We start from the raw sequence: 21,926 nt of genomic DNA on the forward strand, positions 1-21,926 counted from the left end.
TTAGAGTACTGGAAATTAAAACAACAATGTGATATCACCTAGCACCTGTTAGAATGGCTATCACAAAGACCACAAATAACGAATGTTGGCCAAGATGTAGAGAAAAAGAAACCCTAGTACACATGTGTTGGGAGTGTAAATTAATGCAGCCACTTTGAAAACAGCACGGAGGTTTCTCAAAAAACTAAAAATAGAACTACCATATGATCCAGCATTTCCAATCTTGGGTACATGTATGAAGAAAACAAAAACACTAATTCAAAAGATATATGCACCCCAATATTCACTGCAGCATTATATACAATAGCTAAAATATGGATGTAACCTAAGTGTCCATGAAGAGAGAAATGGACAAAGAAGGTGTGATATATCATTACAATGGAATATTACTCAGCCATAAAAAGAATGAAATTTTCCCATTTGCAGCAATGTGGATGAATCTAGAGAATATTATGCTTAGTGAAATAAATCAAACATTGAAAGGCAAATATTGTATGTTATGGTTTATATGTGGAATCTGAAAAATAAAATGAATGAATATAATTAAATAGAAACAGATATAGAGAACAAACTAGTGGTTGTGAGTGGGGAGAGGAAAGTAGGGAGGGGCAGAATAGGGATAGGGGATTAACAGGTACACACTACTATGTACAGAATAAGTAAAGTACAAGGATGTATTGTATACCACAGGGAATATAGTCAACATTTTATGGTAACTTTAATCTGTAAAAAATAAAATGAAAAAAAAATCTTTGACAAGAAAAAGTTCTTCCTAGGATCAATCCTGATCTAAAGTACAGGTATTTAAGATGCTTTAGATACACAGTCTAGCAATTAGTGTCACAAGTTAAAATTAAAATCTCAATACTTCACTGTTTATTTTTTAGTGTAATTTGTTATTTACTTGGGTTCTATGACCTCTACCACTTTCAGTACCCACCACATCACTTGGTCTAGTTCTGCTAATAGTTGTTCTGCTTCCAATCCAGGACTTATACCTGGACTCCTGTTTCTGAGGGCTAAATGTTGACAGAGATCCCCTGATACTCTCTTGCCAGTTTCTCTTTAAGACTAGGTATCTTGTCTCTGACCCCTGATGTGGTATTTGGGGCCCTACAACCTTTAGACAGACTTCCCTGCTGAAGCAAGCCTAGTTAGCCCAGTTTTTAATCTGGATGTCCCTCGTAATAACTGCTCTGTTGTTGTTTCCTCTTGGGGTCTCCCATGATCACATTATGTACTTGTATTATTAAATACATGCTTAACTGATCCTAATGCTGTCATTTCAATTTGGATAACTAACTCTGCCTGTAAGAGAGAACTGTCTGTCTGTATCTAGTAAATATGGTGATTTCCACGTGTGGACCCATCACAGTTTGTCTTCCCAACTGAAATATTCTCCTACCCCATTTCTGATTATTATGCTCACATTGAGAGTGCCTTAAATTATTTATTGGTCAGCATGCATAAATATCTTTGTAACAAGATATTTAGGGCAAATTTCATTATAATATGTTAATTACATGTAAGCTAGTTTATGTTAATTTATCCCAAATCTCGAATAATTTATTACAGATATTGGAATTTCTTTGAAGATACGTATTTCTGTGGTTTGGGGGAATCCTCTTTGAGGGGAAAAAATCACAAATTAGAATCACCCATCTAAGTCACTTCTGAAAAGTAAAGACAACTTTTTATTATATCATTGAAGGAAAATTGTACATTGATAATGAAAGTCCTTGTATTTCCCACCCTTTTCCTGACGTGTTTATTCCTCAAACATGATGGCATTTTGTTTTTCTCTTTTCCTTTGTGAAACAAATCAATATTTTCTCTTAAAACAATTTTCAAACTCCCTATTTAGTCTTCTCACACTCTATCAAATCACTTTTTCCAATATCCACCTTATTTCCTAATCGTTACCTTCAGCATTTGACTATAAATATATATTCTCAATTAGGCATTTTCTAATTAAGTTCGAACTGGAGTTAACTTCACCTTCTGAGAGCTAACAACTTTTTCAAATTTCTTACAGGTAACTGCCCTCAGACATTATTAGTCCAATACATATTTATGTATGTGTCACTCATCTTACCAAACTTCCTGAAAGAACCCTTTCATTACCATCAGAGAGCTATGGGACTCCTTACCTCATTACTTTCTTCCTTAAGCTCTTGTTTGCTTACATCCAGTACCTGTATTTTCAACTAGAAAATTAGTGTTACTATGGCAGTGACCCTGTCTGTCTTGTTCCCATTTTACTCTTCACATCTGTGAATCTGTTTCTGTTTTGCATATACTTCCATTTGTATTATTTTTTAGATGCTACATGAGTGATAACATACAGTATGTCCTTCTCTATCTGCCTTATTTCACTCAGCATTATATTCTCTAGGTCCATTCACATTACTGCAAAGAGAAAAATTTCATTCTTTTTTATGACTAACATCCCACTGCATGCGTACACACACACACACCCCCCCCCACGTCTTCTTTATCCATTCATCTCTTGATGAGCACATGGATTGCTTCTATGTCTTGGCTATTATAAATAGTACTGCTATGAACACAGGGGTGCATGCATCTTTTTTGAATTAGTGTTTTTCTTTTTTTTCCAAATATATATACAGGAGTGGAATTGCTGGATCATGTGGTACTTTTATTTTTAGTTTTTTAAGAAACCTTCATACTGTTTTCCAGAGTGGCTGCACCAATTCACACTCCCACCAAGAGTGTGTAAGTATTCCCTTTTCTCCAAATCCTCTCCAACATTTGTTATTTTTGTAGATTTTTTGATGACAGTCATTCTGACAGATGTGAGGTGGTATCTCATTGTTTTTTTGATTTGCATTTCTCTAATAATTAGCAATGTTGAGCATCTTTTCGTGTGCCTGTTGATGCTAGCATAACTTCATGATAAAAGTATGCTTAGACTACTGTTCTTGGGCTTAATTAAGATGTTTTAATGCAGCACTGACAATTTACACATTTTTTTCTGCCCTCAATACAATATTAGATGTGAGTGATTCCTCAGCACTAAAATCTCTCCTGCAGAAAGAGTTATCATCTGCTTACATGGGATTGTTTGGCAACATGTCAGAAAACAAAATAAAAAGCTTGAATTCGGTTATTTTATTCCCATACCAAGTAGATTAAGTTACATATTTTTAGGGTTGATTTTTGAAATACTTTGGGAAGAATGCACGAGTTTTTTCAAATCTTTTATATCTACCAGGATTTTTTCCCCCAAGTGCTTCAGAAGACAATCCCATGAAATTATACCCCAGGAATTACATCAATCCCTCTAATTCTAGAAAAATAGCATAAAATGTTGCATTTTTTGTCTATACAGAAATTGAGGTAGTTAATTATAAAAGATTCATTTACAGTAAGATTGTAAAGTACTAAGATGCAAAGCTAGAAACATCATATATATATATTTTCTTTACCATCACCCCATTTCTGATAGGTCATTTTGAACTTGATATTCCTCATGATGACTCAAATTCAGCAAAGTTATTCAATTTTTTTTCTAATAGATATTCTTAAAAGGTGCCTAAACAAGACCAAGAAGAAAATCTTATCAGATTTTCAAAAACTGGGTCCAGGTATCAAGGAGATTTCACTGGACAAAAATGTAAAATGACCTGGATGGGAATTCTGCAGTCTCGGCGCTCATTCAACCCAGCTCATATCCCTGCTGGGGTCTTCTTTGCTTTTCAGACCCTTTCACACACACACACTTCAAATTTTAGGACACATCTGGAAACCTCCAGGGTAAGGCATGATTTCTTTCTCAGCATTTATTCTGATGCAGTACATTAAAGCAAATCAAGGAGGAAGGGAGGAAGGGGAGAAAGCAAGACAGGAGACAGGAGGAGTGGAGAGGGAGAGAAGCTGCGGCTGATTCTGTTACACACGAGTCCCTCACAACACACTGAATGAAGTAATTCTGAGGGTTCATACACGTTATGTTCTCGTTGAAGACATCACCTATTAAAAATAATCTAGGAGTTTTGTAAAATAACTGTGTGAAGGAGCAGAACAACATCTTTCATAAAATGTGGTAAATTTGCTACCATGTGCAACTGAGGAATAAATTCCACAGAGACTCAACATTTCATTAATGCAATACAGGCCTATTTTTCCTTTAATCCATTTAGCGTGTTTAAAATAAACAAGTTTGGAAGAACAGTTGAGTCAAAGGGGTGTTTGTAATGTGAAATAAAATGACTATTCCTTTAAATAAGAACATTTCCCTTAGACTAAGATCTAAGATTCAAGTTTAGTGTTACGGTAAATTAATTCTTGAGCCATAGTAAGTGAAGCCATCAAAATAGGTAAAATTAACTCATGTAAAAAAATGATCATCCACAGAGTCTTAACTGGTCGAGGAGTTTTCATGTACCCACTACCTCCTACAGCAAAGTTTAGTGGGATAAAGGTCTATGGAATTATTTCCCAGGCAATCAAAATATAAGCAAATGATTCTATTCCCTAGAATCCACTTATATAAATTTTATCCTTTGCAGATGAAACTTTCAACCAAACCATCTGTCAGGATAAGTAGGATAAGGTTTTAATTACTTACAGCAATGCAATTATACCATTAATGTTCAACTAAAATTGAACCCATTCAATTTAATTAGCAATGCAGCTGTGAGTGGGAAGAGACGGATTCTTTCAGATAGCCAACACAAGAGGTTATGAAAGCTCTTGTTTTCAGTTGGCAGGACTTTGTTCTGGCATAATCCTCATTCTGCTTTACTGCTCTCTCAATGTGTGTGTGTGTGTGTGTGTGTGCATAAATACACACATAGTGCACAGTAGATATATGTATGCATACCTTTTCAGAAGGAGTGTGAGTACATACATTATTATAATTATAAATGTAATTTATAAATAATGTAAATATATAGTATTTTATAAATAAATATAAATTATAAATACTATTATATATAATATCAATAATTCCATATGCACACCTACACCTTCAGGAAAGCAAACCTTCTGTTTGTGGCCATGACTTTTTATCTGCTCCATAAATGACATGGAAATAGAATTCATTCAACTCACTGAGAAACAATCTTCCTTTCAATTAAAATTAATGTTTTAGTGAATGCATCCTCTTTACAGTAACAACACTAGTCATGGGGTAAGAGGGAGACAAAGGACAAGAATAAAATTTATCTAATCACCTGAAGATATCTACCATCTATTTGAAGAGGTAAGACATTCATATACAAGAACAGTTAAGTAAAAATGCAAGGGAGGAGGAGCTTCAAGATATCGGAATAGAAAGATGCAGAAAGTATATAAAAGTATATGAAAAGTATACGAAACCTCAGATTTCACAGCTCACCCTCTGCCACTAATAAATCAAAAATACATCTACATGTGGAACAATTCTCACAGAATACCTACTGAACTCTGGTAGAAAATCTGTACAATTTGAACTACAAGGAAAATCTTCAAGAAACCAGATAAACAGCAAAGTCTTACTGTATAGCACAGGGAACTGTATTTATTATCTTTTAATAGCCTATAATGAAAAATAATATGAAAAGGAATATATATATGTGTATAACTGAATCACTTTGCTGTACACCAGAAATTAACACAACCTTGTAAACCGACTCTATTTCAATTAAAAAAAAATCCAAGAAATACATTTGTAAGATACAAAATAATTAAATAAACAATATCTATACTAATATGTTTGAAGAGAAAATGAATGTAGGCTTGAAAAGAATAAAGTTTAGACTTTTCTTAAACTTTAAAAAATGGTCTTAGACATCGATTGGCATATAAATGAGAGAAAGGACACTTGAGGTTGAGGCAGTGCCTGCCGGACGGCACGGAGACACAGTGAGAAAGGGGGTCCCAAGGGAAATCAGGAGCCAGGGCCTCCTAGACAGAAGGCTCATGTTGGAACACAGCGGTGGGTACCATGGATTAGAGAGTACTCTGAGGAGCGAGCGCCATAATAAAATTTGCTCCTTCCAAGAAGCTTTCGTAAAATAATCAAATTCCTGAAAGTGTAGCAACTCATTCTTATTCTTTGATCTTGATATTACTTTACGTTGTCTAAAAGGAAATATTTTTAAACGTTAACACCACAAACATGAGGAAGGGACGAACAAGGTCCGATCTGTAAGGTTTCTCCTATCACATACCTCACAGTTGCTATAGCAATGTTTTCACAAGCAGAGCCCTCAAGAGAGCAAACTGGCATGTTTGGAGAGTTGATCAGAGTTATTTCAACTTGAGACTGTGAAATAAACGAAGAGGCAGCACAGCGATGTGCTGCGAGCATGGATTCTGGATCAAGTATATCTGAGTTCAAATCCAGTTAATATGCTGCTGTGTCAGCTGCCAGCTAGTTGATTAAGATCTTCATACTTTATTCTCTTCTATAAAATAAAGAATAGTACCTCACAGGGTTGCTGAAAGAACTGAATATTTTAGGGAAAGCTCTTAAAATAATGGCTGATATATAAAATTATTTTATGCCAGCTCTTATTATAAAAAATCAATTTCACCAATCACATTTAAGTAATAAGTGAATTCCCAAATCATTCTAGTAACCAAATAATCAGAGAATTTTCTGATTGTGCATGCATCGTGCTTAAGGCGAGTCACCCTCAGGATCTAATTCTAAGGAAAACAATGTCAGTTATACCTTACGGGCCACCACTAAGTCCTGTGTAATAAGTTGGATTGAGCTTTAAAATGTGGAATATTAATTTCTTACCTTCACACTTTCTGGGTCAAAACCTTAATTCTTTCAGGCATACTTTATAAATTCAAATGTCTTTACAGGCCAGATGCTTATACCAAACACGTGTAGTAGCAGGAATGCAAGCAATAGAGAAAAGGGAAGGCTATGACCCAATGAAGATGTCTCTGCCAGAGGCAGTGGGATTTGGCTACAGAAATTATGTTTGTAGGCGCAGTTTGCAAACCCATTAGTGTTAAAACTTCATCCCCAAAAGGAAGAGAGCTTCCCTAGTTTTTGGTTATCCATTGTTGCAGGAAACACCTTACTTGAACTTTCTTGAGGAAAGAAGGAATACACTGATTTTTGTAATATCCTTTCACTCATCCCTCAGGAAATAGAAACATTGTAAGTATCACGGAAACACACAGTTTTCCTCCCTAACATTCATTATTTCTCTGCTTTAGGAAGTTAAAAAAAAACGCACTTTTAGCAATCATCTATGCAAATCTGATCATGATAAAGGAAGAATGCCCAACACATTCTGAAACTTTTATTTCTAGATTACTTACCCACCAGGTATATTGAATATCTAAATGTAGAAACAAAGAAGGATCACAAAAACATTCTTCGCTGAATTTCACGTCATTAATCCATGATGAGACACACCATCCAGATAAACCCGACAGAGATGACCTCATTCAACCATTCCCTTTACAAACAATTGGTTGAATTTTCAGTCAAGAAACTGATGACTAAAATTTGCTGGAATAACTAATCATTACAGAAAAAGACTAAAGGCCACCCCAAACCTCATTAATAAGAAACTGAATAAAGTTTGAAATATCTATGTAATAAAGTCTTCTGCAGCTGTAAAAAGAAACATCTCTTAGTGCTATGCAGATCCTCTATAACATATAAGTGAAATACATCAAGGTGGAGGAAGAATGTGTGTATGCTGAAGTAAACTACCATTTATCTCAGAAAGTGGGAGATACATAAACACTGGAAAAAAAGGTTACCTATGGAGATGGAAATAAATAGGTATAGGTGTAAGGGACAGGTATAAAAACTGAGACTTCTTTTAAACTTTAACTGATGTTATAAACGTAAATTTGAAACCTATGAGTGTCTACATATTTGTGAAACATAAACATATATGAAATACATATATCTATACATAAAAAGAAATAAATGAAAGAAATGAACCTAAGTAGTGTACAAAATTGGTAGACAAATCATTCAAAAAAAAGTTGTGGTAAGACAGTGAGATTTTTAAAAGTTCAAAAGTTTCAAATTCTTTCATTTTGTTTTAGTAGTTATAGCATTAGTACTGCTAATGATACTTATTGTGTTAATGAATTATGTTAATACAACTAGAAACAAAAATTTCCAGATATGGGAAAAGAAATATGACTAAAAAATAAAAAAAAATTAAGCAAAAGCCCTGTGAATGTATGTTTCAACTAAAAATGTAGGAACTCATGACACATTTTTCTTCAAAAAAAAAATACAGATTTCCTATAGCTGTCCACTCAAAAATTCAAGAAATGATAAATCTGCCAGCAATGATCATCTTTATTGTCAGGGCTGTGGTCTCTAAATACCATTCTCTGCTGAATAGAACCAGGGCTTCTTGGAATAAATGGCTGATACCCAGGTCTGTGGCAAGAATCTACAAGGTGAACTTGGATGCTGTTTTCATATCAGAAACAAAGGAAAGGCTATTGTATTTATACACAAGTGGCTTTTGATGTAACTTGAGGAGATTTCACAGGCAAAAGAACATTTTGAGCATCATTAAAGACACAGTGAAAATGGATGTAAATCTATCTACCTATATGTATAAATCTATGAGTTTACAATAATACTTTCATGTTAATGAATGAATTAATTCATTATTTTAAAACTAGTAAAAGAGGTAAATGGGGAAATCAACACTAAACATTTCCTCTGCTTTTGAAATTTTTTTTAATAAAAAGTCACAGCCATTTTCTAGATGCAAGTAATGAATCTTGTTACAAAATTATAATAGTTGACGCAACAACCATTTTGCTCAATAGCTAAAATATCTGATTTGACACCTGTCTGGGAAACAGATCTTCAGAAATACAAAAGATAAAGACACACATAGAAAGCTGGATGGAAAGTACCTAGCAACATGCTTAACCCCCACCATGATCTGTTACTAGAGGGCAACAGTGTTAGGGTAAACTTTTTTGACAAGTTTGAGGAAATGTTAATGTATTTTACACAGAAGTAGCTAAGATAAAGTTGAAGTACTTATGACACTTTGTATTAAAACCCAACTGATCTACTGAATTCCAGTTTTAGAAATCATGATGCAATTTCATCATAAATAGAGCTTATTATACTAGCTTAAGGGAAATCTGTCAGTATTTTCCAACTTTCCTCAATCTTTATCCCTGGAGAAATGACGGTGGGGTAAAATGGGCTCAGATGTTGCCATTAGATGGTCTGGAAATTGAATCCCTTTCTCCCCACCCTCTGGCATAGGACATAGTTAACTTCAATGTGCTTTCCTTTACTTCTGCTGTATAGGAAAGTGAAACGTCCTAGTTTAGAGAGGTTTGTTCACAATGAAATCATGTTGGTTTCGGCTTCACCTCAGTAATGGGCACACAGCAGATGATCTGCTTTGAGTTTCCTTCTCCAGACCAAGATCTATGGTCGCCGTTCACAAAAAGAGAGGTTTGAAGAGTGATAGTTAGGAGTAGCTTTGCAACTAATTCCTAACTCCAGTGAAATGAATGATTCAATTAACTAACGTCAACTGTGTTTCAAATCCTGCTGCATTCTGAACCAACATGCATTGGAAAATGGAAATAGAGGGTAAAGTATACATGATAGCTCCATTTTAGTTTGAGAGAGTGACAGCCTCTCGTTTGCTGCCTTTTGATTTGCTGTTTGCACATCTGGCACCACTGATAATTATAAAGTGACCTCTTTCCCCCTTTCTTCCACAGACACACACCCAGTGCAGGGAGCTGAACAGTCATACATGCAATGAACACAATATTTCATGGTTAATGTACCATCCTTTATGAGAATATGCTAGCATAATGATAGAGGGCTGAACCATGTAATCTATAATTAATACAAAGTGAACTGTCATGTAGGGGAAAATGGGCCTTTCTGCAGAAGTATACGTGCAGTCATGGAAACGGCTATAGCTCCTTGATTGTAATTATTCAACCTCACCAGGGGTCTGCAGCTAGCTATTAAAGTGCTAGTGGTCCCTCGTGGAGTAGTCTCCTATCCAATTAAACTTTCACAAGTCTATTCAGGAGGCACACTTCAGGTTGTCAAGACATCGTGGTGCACCACTGTGTTCCATTAAATAGTGTCAAGCACCTGCATGAACGTGATGTTTTTGGTTGCCTTTTGCATATAGAATTTGATCTGAGAATGTTCTTTGTCTGATTTAAACAATCTGAATTTCCAGGCAGATAAAACATTGATAATTGAAACAGATAAAAGTCTTCGGTTTCTGATACTTAGCAGGACTGGACTAACTTAGCATTTTCTCTCCCTCACAAAATAGAAGCATATGCAGAAGTCAGTGAGAAACAAAGAAATGTGAAATGTTTGGGGTGAGGGGCAAAATAAATGTAATATAAGTTGAAATCAAAAAGCAAAGTAATTTACTGGATATTTGAAAGTCTGTACAGCCATATTCGACATAAATTCTGAAATCTAGAAAAAATACATAACAAAAATGCCAAAACATGCTATGATTTCATGGGTTAACCATTAAAACCATTGCAATTTCTACTGCAAATTTCAAAATGGAAGTGGGCTCAACTGTCCATATATGAAATGAAAGTCATTTGGGGGACCCAGCAGACACAGCATGATTTACTAAAAAACAGTTTGGTTGATAATACATACATATAATACATATATAATCCATGATGATGATCAGATTCTTCTTGAACACTACTTTAAATCTTCTCAGCCTTACCTCTTACTCCAAGCCATGGTTTATATTCACCAGTTATGCTCAGGTTTTAACCAGCTTCTGACAGGTAAACAAAGCATATGCTTCACCTTTGCCTGGGCCTCTTATTTCTCACATTCTTCTCAGGAATCTCTGACTCACTGACATGAGACGTCAGTGGGAAAATATTTGGCACTCATGATATTCATCGCAGAAATACGAGGGAGTTAAATTCTTGGGGCCACATTTGGCCATTAGGGTTTAAAAGCCAATAAACAGGGGCCTCACTGGCTCCCAGAGTAGATAGTTCATCAGGCTCAAGAATTAGTCACTTGTAGCAGTGGCCAACTTGGTAACAGAATGTTGCAATTCTTTCTACGCTTCACCCTTTTGGTCCCCAATTCTCTCCTCCTCCCTGGAATCACCTCCCAAATGAACTCACCTCACACAAGCCTCCTTCTCTGGCCTTTCTTCTGGGGAAACTAGGCTAAGAAAACAGGATTCCTAGATCTGCTATGTGCTACCTGCATATTCCCACCTAACAGTTTACCATCTAGATACCAACATTTTCTAATCTGTTAACTGAAAGACTTCGGCAAGAAGAGCCTTTAAAGCTTGAAAACCACAACTTCATGAACAAGCAGCAGCCAAACTTAAAAATATGTAGTTTCAGTAAGAATAAAAGGACTTTAAAGAATGAAAGGTACGTCTTCATACTTTTTGATGCTTATCAACCTTTGCTTTTTGTTTTATTTTCTTTTCCTTTTGTTTTTGCATTAGGAGCTAAGTGGCTAGCCAGTCATTAACATGATTTGTTCAGAGAAACATGCAGATTATGTTAAATTATAAATCATGCACAGGTTTTGTATCTGCTCCTTGAGTTCATAACAATCCAAAAATTGTACAACTCTTCCTCCACGGAGTGGATACCACTTTTGAGAACACCAGAGTGGTCTTCCATCACCCTCTTCTGCAACACCCTCACTGTGACCACCAGCAGACCAGTGCTCCCCAAACAACCAAACAGGACACAGATTATGAGGAATGAAGAATGATCAACTGAAGTAGAATCGTCAGAAACAGGAAGCACCTTGGTAGAGAGAACAGAAAGAAACTGGGGGGGGGGGGGTGTTTGTTTTAATGTAATTCATTGGATCCATGTCACAAAACCACAAAAATGTGTAGACACTAGGAACTGTGTCAAGAGCTAACATGACTGCACTTTTATTTTACTTCTTAAAGACAAAAATAAGTCCAAGACAAAATTAACAAAGATCATTCATAAACTTGCAGCAAGGAAATCTCTTCAGCCATCACTTTCATTTCAGCAAGGGGTCAAAGGTATTATAAAGGACAGTAACTTTTATAGAGTAAAAATAAAAAAAAAGAAAATTGGATCTCTGGCAAGCCTTCTATTAAGGGGAGATTTTTATTTTTGGAAGTGAGGGAGACTTGCTAATTGGTCTTTAAGTACATTGGTTGGTCTTTACTCAGTTACAATGGGACAATCAAGCAGCCAGGACGATTTATTAAAAAAAAATGATGGCTTAATATTAGGGGTAGAGAGTTTCAATGGCCAGTAATTTCCTAGAAAAAGTGGGGGCCAACGGGGTCTTTTTGCAGGCAAATGGTCCTTATGAGGGGAGGGGGATGGCTACTATAGCAGGTTGTCAAATTTTACTCATTCAAAATAAAACTAATTCTAAAAAGTTCTAATGGCATAAGAAAATGGTATCAATATAGCAAAAACATGGTTCTATAGACAGACATTGCCTCTAACATATATGATCTATGTTATATATACAGTATGTAGCATGGTAATAGATAGGTATACAGAAAGATGCTTTAGTTTTCTCATTTAAAATGTATGCTAACACCCACTTCACAGGGTCATTTCAAGTTTTTAGGAGATAGAGCAGTAAAGTGCTTATCAGATAGTCCATAACACATATATATGTACATTTGTCATATCCAGAAGGATTTTTAATGTTACACAAAAAGTGTCACAGAGATTCTTGGGTGACAAAATCATCCCAGTTTACCCGTAATTTTCCCAGTTTTACAACTCAAAGGCCTGTATCACAGGAAATTCCTCAATCCTGGGAAAATCTGGACTGCTGGTCACCTTAAGTAGTTCACAAAGGTGAAATTCATTTTTAGCTCAGACTCTAAGAATAAATAATTCCTTCCTGATAAGCATGACTTTAAAACCATAATCAAGATTACTGTAATCATATAATGCAGTTTTCCGAGCCCAAAATATTCCCACTGCTAAGAACACAATTGCCAGAAACAGAACTCACAGGTTAGCATCAGAGCTACCCTATTATGCAGCCTTTTTTTGGTTGGCAAACAAAACTCTGTGGGATCCGAACAAAAGGTGCTAATGTAGGCAGGATTTATTCAAATTGAACAGACTACTTCAAGCCATAACAAAAAGAGATAAAGAGAATCAAAATTGAACATCTGTAACACCACTTCCTAACACACTGATGAAGACCGTTATTAATTCCTTACAAGGATATACAATATCTTATAACAGACCTCCATAATTTTATATAATTGTATATGCAGGTGTATGCAATATATACTATATGCATGTAATAAAATGCTTGGGTTTTTTTTTATCCTCAACAATGTCCATGTTTTCCTAATCACTGTATTCCTGATATAACTGACAATAGGTGCAGAATAAATATACTCAATTGAAAAAAAGAAATGAATAATGTAGTTGTTGAAATAAATTCCCTACTTTAAAAATCCCTTTAGGTATGGTTTGTACTTATATCAGGTCAAGATCCTTTAGTCCAGAGTAGGAAAAAGCAGGTTGCATTTAAAGAGGATTCTTTTTGCTGTGTATGATATACATCACTACGTATACTCTTACTTACAGCACGGGTACCTGGAATAATCAGTGGCTTATTAGCAGTATCCAAAAAATGAAAATAAATGATAGCTGTGTTGTGTTAAACCACCTCCCTAGTTAGTATGCTATCCATCCACGATCTGCATATCCTCTGAGTTAATACTGTTTCTACTCTCTGTTGAATGTGTTAAGCTGAACCGAGGAGGCATTTTTCATGGCAGTAAGTCCTGTTTACTGAGTTCTTATCTTGTGCTAAAGTACGTTATGCATTATTTTCATTACTTTATCTCATATAATCCCCAAACCTAAGAGGTAGTATTTCAACTGTCTGTATTTTCAGAAGAGAAAAATTCATCTCAGAAAGACAAAGTAATTTGCTTTAAGTCAAACAGTCAAATTGGGATTCAAACCAAGTCTGTCTTATTCTGATATTAAACAGAATTCATAACTAGTTTTAAAAAACTGTTGAAACAGAAATTTAGAACAGAGTGTTCAATTGTGAGCCCAGTGTTACTTTTTCTATTCTCTTGAAATGAAGGAAAAAAAAATCACAGCTCTCCAGTTAAGTGCCTCAGTGTATTTCTAGGAAGTACATTTCTGAGGAAACCACTTAAAGTACATATTCAGTAGGCTGTAGACAGTTTCAAGATCTCTCTCTGAAGTTACCCACAGATTCTTGCTACAGTTCCAACAGGTTTGCTCTAAATTAATTAAGAAGTGGTTGCTCTGAATGAATTAAGAAGATGAGGCCAACATCAAAGGGACTCTCCTCTTAAGGAATGTCTAACGCAGGCCTCATCTGAGCGGACTGTTGAGGCTGAGTGAAAGGCCTTTTCAATAGCAGGCAGTATTCCTTTCTCAAGATGTTTCTTTCGATTTGTGGTATAAATATCTGGCATTTGAGAACAGGGGGAAAAAATCTTTTGCTGTTTCCGATCATTTTGTGTAAATTAGTTTGAAATTTTCACTGTCAGAGTAGCTACTTCACTCTCCTTTCTAACTCTTTGCGAGGTCTGTGTCTTTGAAAATCGGAGTAAGAATTGCTTCACGGCTTATAGATTATCTCTAAGGGGAGCATCACCACATTTTTTAGAAATGGTCTTATCTAATTCCAGCTGACCTTGTCCTGTGTCGATCGGCTTACATCAAGGATCTGCAGACATTATAAATGAATCCCCGCTCAAGGCACAGCGCCTGCTTTATTGACACCTGCCTCACCTTGTGCTGCCGGAGTGCAGACAGATTTCAGGACGTCTTACTCAAAGAATTACTCTCTTAATAGTTACAGAATTTGAGAGAAACGGGGTAAAAAGGAAGAAAAATGAACAAGTTTTTGAAAAGAAAGATTGGAAGTATTGTTTTGGAGGGCGCAGGGCAGAGCAACAGCGTTCCTTCCTGTAAAGGAGTCTGAGCTCTTTCATTTCTTCCTCAGAAGTATTCCGCCACCCAACGTCAAGGATTAGACATGCTCTACCTGAAGTACCATAATATACTTCCCCCTTAAATTTTAATCATCAAGGGGAGATAGAACATAAAAATAGCCCTGAAAAATCTATTACTAGGTCTACAAGTATCAACTATGCTATAGCATTAGTTCTGAATCTTATGCTCCCTTTTTGGTTCCAAACAAGTTTTACTGTTATTAACAGACCTACCTTTACATCAGTAAAAAAAAAAAAAAAAAAAAAAAAATCCATACAAATTAGGCGCCAAGAGTTGCTCCTAATCATTTTGCTCTTGACACTTGAGCTAACACAGATCAGCTTGTCAAATCAGACTCTAATAGATCAAAAACCTTACCCAGTGCCAAGGTTAACTAATAATTTAATGGCTACAGGCATCCAAAGAACCTGCGTGAAGCAAGGAGAAGACTGGGACCCTGTGTGGCTCCCACATCCTTTCTTATAGCATCAGGAATGCACTTCCTGGACCAGAATAACAGACACGTTCTCTAAGTGGTACCTGAGTCCCCTCAGATAGCAGAGAGCATTAACGTCACGAAATGTCACCATTTTATACCCCAGAAAATTGTACGAGAGCCATGTCTCATCAATCAATAGACCGGGGGTTTGTTTTATCACAAACAATCCCAAATCTAGGACATTCTGCTCAAAGCACTGTCAACTCATTTCATTATGTTAAACAAACAAAACAATAAAGAATGCCATATGATTCTTTAATGCTATTTCCAACAACATCTTTAATTTTTTTCTTTAAAACATATTATTTTAATCATAAATTCAATATCCCAAAATTGAAGATCAAAGATTGAACACAAGGTTCAAAATGTATCAATAATCACTCCTTTCAACATATGCTTCAAACCTTGGAAATGTAGTTTAGGATAACAAAAAGGGAAATTCATGTGAAATTGTCCTTAATTTAAATTCTTAAGAATTGATCTGTAAGATTAAACTAGATTAATTTATTACTGAGATAGTACGAAAAACTGGGCAACTCAAATTTTATGAATTTTACACTTATTATTCTTTCTGCCAAAATAATCCCATTTATATTTAAAGCCCTACTGAAAATGTTCAGTGACATGTATACAAATATTCAAATTTCAAGGAGTGTCTTTGGACTTAGTCTTCTATCCACTTTTAGAGGAAGTCTGAGAGAGGAAATACCAACACTTTTTAATCAACAGGCAGAAGGTGAATTACCCAACAAAAGTGATAATGTTAATTACAGGCAAATGATTGTCATGATAACCAGAGGCAAAGGTTTTTACTCTTCTTGTATGACTGGAGATTGATATATGAAATTAATAAGTATCTAAAACAGAAGTTTCTGAGGATCCTATAAAACTCTAGGTCCTCTGGGTACCACTTAAAATTTTGATTCATTAAGTCTGGAACAGAGTATCTAAAATTTTCCCTCAGGCAATCCTACTAATCCAACAAGTTCCTGAACTACTGCTTTCATCTGAATGCTTGCCAAGGTTGAACACCAAGATGTTTTTATTTTAATTGCGGTAAGTACCACAGACCGAAATTAGGAGGAATGCTCCTGCCTCATTCCTATGTTTTGTTGTATGAGGCGTGATTTCCCAAAATAATCCCACTCCTTTTATTTCCCCAAGAAGTGAGACTAATCTCCTAATTAGCTGGCAAACAGCAATTAGTCCTAGTTCTCCAGTGGATAGCCTAACAGAGGCCCAGAGCATGAGGAGATCTGGTGTTTTTCCTTCTTTCACCACGAAGACCAAAGGCCCCAGTAACGTGGCTAAGAGTTTCTCGTTCGTAGACAGACACTTTATTCGTAGAAAATTGTTGCAAGATCTCAATTGGAGAAGAATATTGGCAAACCAATTTTGATACTGCATTGCATTCTCTAAATTTGCCTTTATGTGTGATGAAATGACACTTTTTGATATCACAATCATATGTCTTATTTTTCAATTAGATCAGAACTTAGGTAATAAAGAGGAGAGCTATGCATAGGATCTCCTCAAAATTCTTAACAACAAAGACAAATTATGGATTAAGTTGAAAGATAAAATGAAACATAAAAATCACTGAATATCTTATTTCATAAATGTAAAATCCTAGTAGTCTTCAGAGCAGGTGATTTTTTTAACTTTAGTAAATTCCAAGGGAATTTCAGAAATACACATTTGAATTTCCATAGTGATAAAAATTATGAAACGTATACAGTAAGAGTTCTGTGTGTGAGGAAGAGAACAAGTCAAAATACAGACTTGTTTCATTTGATCATGCATCATCCTTCGTAATTTTCAAACATGCCATATGCATTATGAAAATTTATCCATTAAAATCCTAGATAGTCCTTGCATGAGATGTACTATAAAAATCTGTGACATCACAATACACATGCAATGTTTTATTCTTCTGTATGAACAATCATTCTCCATACTTGTTGCTTTCTGAATTTTTAAAAGGAAGCTTTCAAATTGCATTAGGAGTCACTGAAGCTCTATCTAAAGAGTTAATTGCATACACAGTCTAGAACCTATTTCTATCAGTGTAGTAGATATCTAGGTGTTCCTTTTCCTGCCAACCCTATTCTAAATGTACTCCTTTTCCCTTGAGTTCCTTAGGTCACCCTGGATTCCTCATTTCCCTCAAGCATTCAGTGACAAGTTCTACTGACTATATCTTTGCAAATGTCTCTCTGAACTAATGTAGTAGCTTATCTAGTTTTCAAATTTCTCATTCCTTTAATATTCTATTCAACATTTTCACCATTACCAGACTACTCTTTCTAAAATGCAAATTTCACCATGTTCCTTTTCCATCCCTCATTTAAAAAACTTTCAATAGTTCCGTATTTCTTTACAGAGTAAAATATAAATCTTTAAAAATGGAATCCAAAATGCCATTCCACTTAGTTTGTGGTACTGTCACCACTCTGCCACTATTCTGCCTCCATAGAGCTACTGCTCAAATTACATAGAAAAATGAACAATTCACTGAATATGCCCATTTGAATGATCCTCTTCCTGTAGAGTGTCTGTCCTTTCTCTATCTGGTGAAACTGTAACACAATCTTTAAAACTCAGCTCCAACATCACCTCCACTGAAAAGCCTTCCCTAAGTGTCCTGCAAATAGACTAATCATGTTCTCCTCTTCTGGGATTCCCCAGCACCTCTTTTGTTGCCTATGAATTTCCCTTTTAAACTAAGAGGCCATGGAGCAGGGACAAAATCTTTCTTATCCTCACAGTGATTAGCACACTGACAATAACAACGAATAGAATCTTGATTAAGCCACATTTTCCTGAATATCATTTCCCTAATATCTACAAGAGAGATATCAGTCTTCAGATTATTGAAGATTAAAATGTGCATGCAAAAAATATCTATCATGGTATGTAGCACATAAGTAGAATTCAATAATAAAGTTGGAATATGTGATATATTCATAGTATAATTTACTTACAAAATTTTTAGGCATACATTAAAGGGTACTACATATAGGGTAACTTGAAACTCTAGAAACAAAAACACATTATGACTAAAGTTTGAACACAAAAGTGAGTGAAAAGTAACTGGAAATGATATTTTATAAATGTATATCCTCACAGGAAAACTGAGCTAGGTATGATAAAGCAAAATGCCTGTATAAAATACCATTTTAATGTAATGGATGATAACAAGTGATCATTGAATGAAAAATTATTTCCATTGTTTAAGAAAGAAATGCACAAACGAAGAGAAGAAAGGACAAAGGAGAAGTGGGCTCGATCACTATTCAATGACTATTCAGGGTCAAATATTAAGTGAACGTGGAACACAGGTCATGGGAGTCCAAGAATACTTTCTATCTTCATGATCTAAGCTCCTAAAGGTGTTAAGATAATAAAGTTTTCCATTTTGGATGTTTCAGTGAGGTGTCCGTGTATCTGTCTATAATACAATAACTGAACAACAGCCCAGAGGCAGAGATACTTGAGTTGGTTCAACGGCTCAATTGTGCTATCATGAGACCATGGTGCTATCTTTGCACTAATTACCTAAAGTTCACAGCAGGATTACTGTATATCTAGACATCATATCTTAACTACAGGAATGAAAAAGATAGACGAGTCAAAGGTAAATGAGACCCTGCCACCTGAGACTGTCCTTTACAGAAGCTGTACTCAGCAGACTTCAACTTCACCCAAAAGTGTAACATCTGCTCAATCCTGACTTCAAAGGAGGCTGATCAATTATGTACATCCTGTCTGCTCAAAATTCATACATATCCTCTTCCCAACCACAGAGAATATTCTCATCCACTATTCAAGAGAAGACAGCTCCAGAGTTCAACCAGTCTCTGAGTCCAGACTGCATTTTTAACAGATAGCTTATCTGCCCACAGCATCCAAAATATACAATGGTTGAGAAGCAAGTAATGACAACAAAAAATCCCATTTGGAAAAAGGGGACATGAAAAACATTAAGCAGTATTCAATCTATGCCACATATCAAAACCAAAATATACCAGAACTATCTGATAGGATTAGTGAGACTCCTGACCTACAATGGAATAACTTTCCTGATCAGACATACTGGAAATTTCTACCGCTTTTCCGTGCAAAAATCTTTTTTTCATTATCCTCCAAGGTAATGTCTTGGACAAAGGGGAAGGAGATATCCTTCCTGTGACCTGCATGGCTACAGCAGCTTTCCCTCCATCTCTAGCCATCCTGAGGTACAGTGTTTTTCATCCATTTTAAGAGATACAAGTGTTTGTATGGGGGATTGAATAAACAGAGGCTGCTGGCCTGGAGTTTCTTTTTAAAATTCTGCTGTCAAAATTATAGCCACCTTGTAGTCCTTATGCTTTTGGTCAATTCATTTAACATGTAAACACAGTCAAACAGATCATCGAGGCATAGCCTTAAGCCTGGTCATTTTTAGCTTTTAAGCACAGACTTCTGCAAACTCTGCTCAGCCCCACCAGGCAATCTTCTACATTAATCTCATTAGCCAGACACAGATCATACCACTGTGAGAGAGGACAGAAAATTGAAATTTTCAGTTTCCTGGCCTATGTAGAAAGGGAGGCAGGACAGAAAATAAATGTGAATTATGTCTGGTGCGCAAATTTGATGACTGTCTTTTGGGTTACAGGTAGAGCTATTCTTCCCTCGTCGTCTATTTCCATAGGAGAGACTGCACTTCTCTCCATCTTTGATGTTTGGTTTTTGAGATTTGAGAAACAGCCAGGCTTATCATAACTTTTCCTGATTTTATAGTCTTCAGTTATAATCAATACATTCATTCAGCATGGCTAGTGTTAAGTCTTAGAAAGAAAAGCATGACTGTTACAAAGAATTAAAGCACTGTAAGAAAAATTCCAAAATTCTCAAAGAAATAACATCAGAAGTTGAGACTCATAGTCATTATTAGCATGAGGTCAATATAAGCACAAGTATTTTCTGATTCATATTTAAATACAGAAAAATCTAAAAATAAGATGACATATTAATAACTAGATGTGTAGATAAACAGATACATGTACATACATATGTACATTCAGAAATTCGGTTTTGGTATATATACCAGATTAAACAAGTTGAAATAAACCCTCAGGATGTATAATGGTAAGTATTACATTATAAATTTTCTTCCATATGACTAGATGAGCTTACAAGCGAGTAAGGAATATTACCAGATATTACTAGAGACCAGAAATGAAGAGAAAACTAAAAGTGTGGCTGGTAAATGTATGAGTTGACATGGTGATTATCCTGGTCCAGGTCAGTATTTCTCAATAAGATGCTCATGGTATTTAGGGTAGGCCAATTCATTCTGTGGTTCTGTGTCATAGGATGACTAGCATTCCTGGCTCCCAGCTTCAAAATACCCCCATGGCCTCAGTCACTGTGACAATCATATCTTGCTTAGAGGCTGGTACCAAATATCTCCGAGAATCCCTAGCCTGAGTACCCAGGGGCTTATTTATGTTTTAATGCCAAGATGTGGCCAGGAGATGAAGGCTTAGGGAAAGTTACACAAGAAATTATGACTGAGATTCTAATACACAGCTAAGATTCTCAAGAGGGGTACAACTCACCATATGCAAAGCCCTCATAAGCCTACTTGTGTGTTTCTCAGCAGAAATCTTGCAAGCCAGGAGAGAATGAGATGATATATTTAAAATGCCCCAAGAAATAAAATCTCCCAACTAAGAATACTACACTGATTAAAAATTATCCTTTAAATATAAAAAGGAAATAGACTTTCAGAGAAACAAAAACAGAGGGTGTCTGTAACTACTAGACCAGCTTTACCAGAAGTGCTAAAGAAAGTTCTTCACAATGAAAGGAAAGGATCCTAAACAGAAACACAATAGCATATGAAGGTATAAATCTCACCACTAAAGGTAAACATAGACAACTACAGAATAAAGTAACACTATAAAGGTGGTTAATAAAGTACTTTTAATTTTAGTATAAGATTTAGAAGATAAAAAGTATTAAAATAACTATAACTAAACAAATCTGGTAGTGGATATCTAATATAAAAGATGTAAATTGTGGTATCAATAACAAAATGTTACAAGAGTGGAGAAGTAAAAGTGTAGAGTTTTGTTTATAATTAAAGTAAAGCTATTAGCATCTCAGACTGTTGTAAGATGTTTTATGTAAGTCTCAGGAAAGAAAACACTCAAAGAAAATACACAAAAGAAAACCAGAAAGAAATCAGTATTTTAAAAATTACCAAATTAGAAAAGAAAACAACAAAAGAAAAAGAGGAAAAAATAACTACAGAACAGACAGAAAATAATTAACAAAACAAATAATTTCTTACCTATCAATGATTATTTTTCATGTAAATGGATTAAACTCCAAAATCAAAAGACAGAGTAGCTAAATAGATAAAACAATAAGCTCCATCTACATATTTTCTACAAGAGACTTTAGATTT

This window comes from Camelus dromedarius, chromosome 5, assembly GCF_036321535.1.
Source record: "Camelus dromedarius isolate mCamDro1 chromosome 5, mCamDro1.pat, whole genome shotgun sequence".
NCBI classification, from domain to species: domain Eukaryota; kingdom Metazoa; phylum Chordata; class Mammalia; order Artiodactyla; family Camelidae; genus Camelus; species Camelus dromedarius.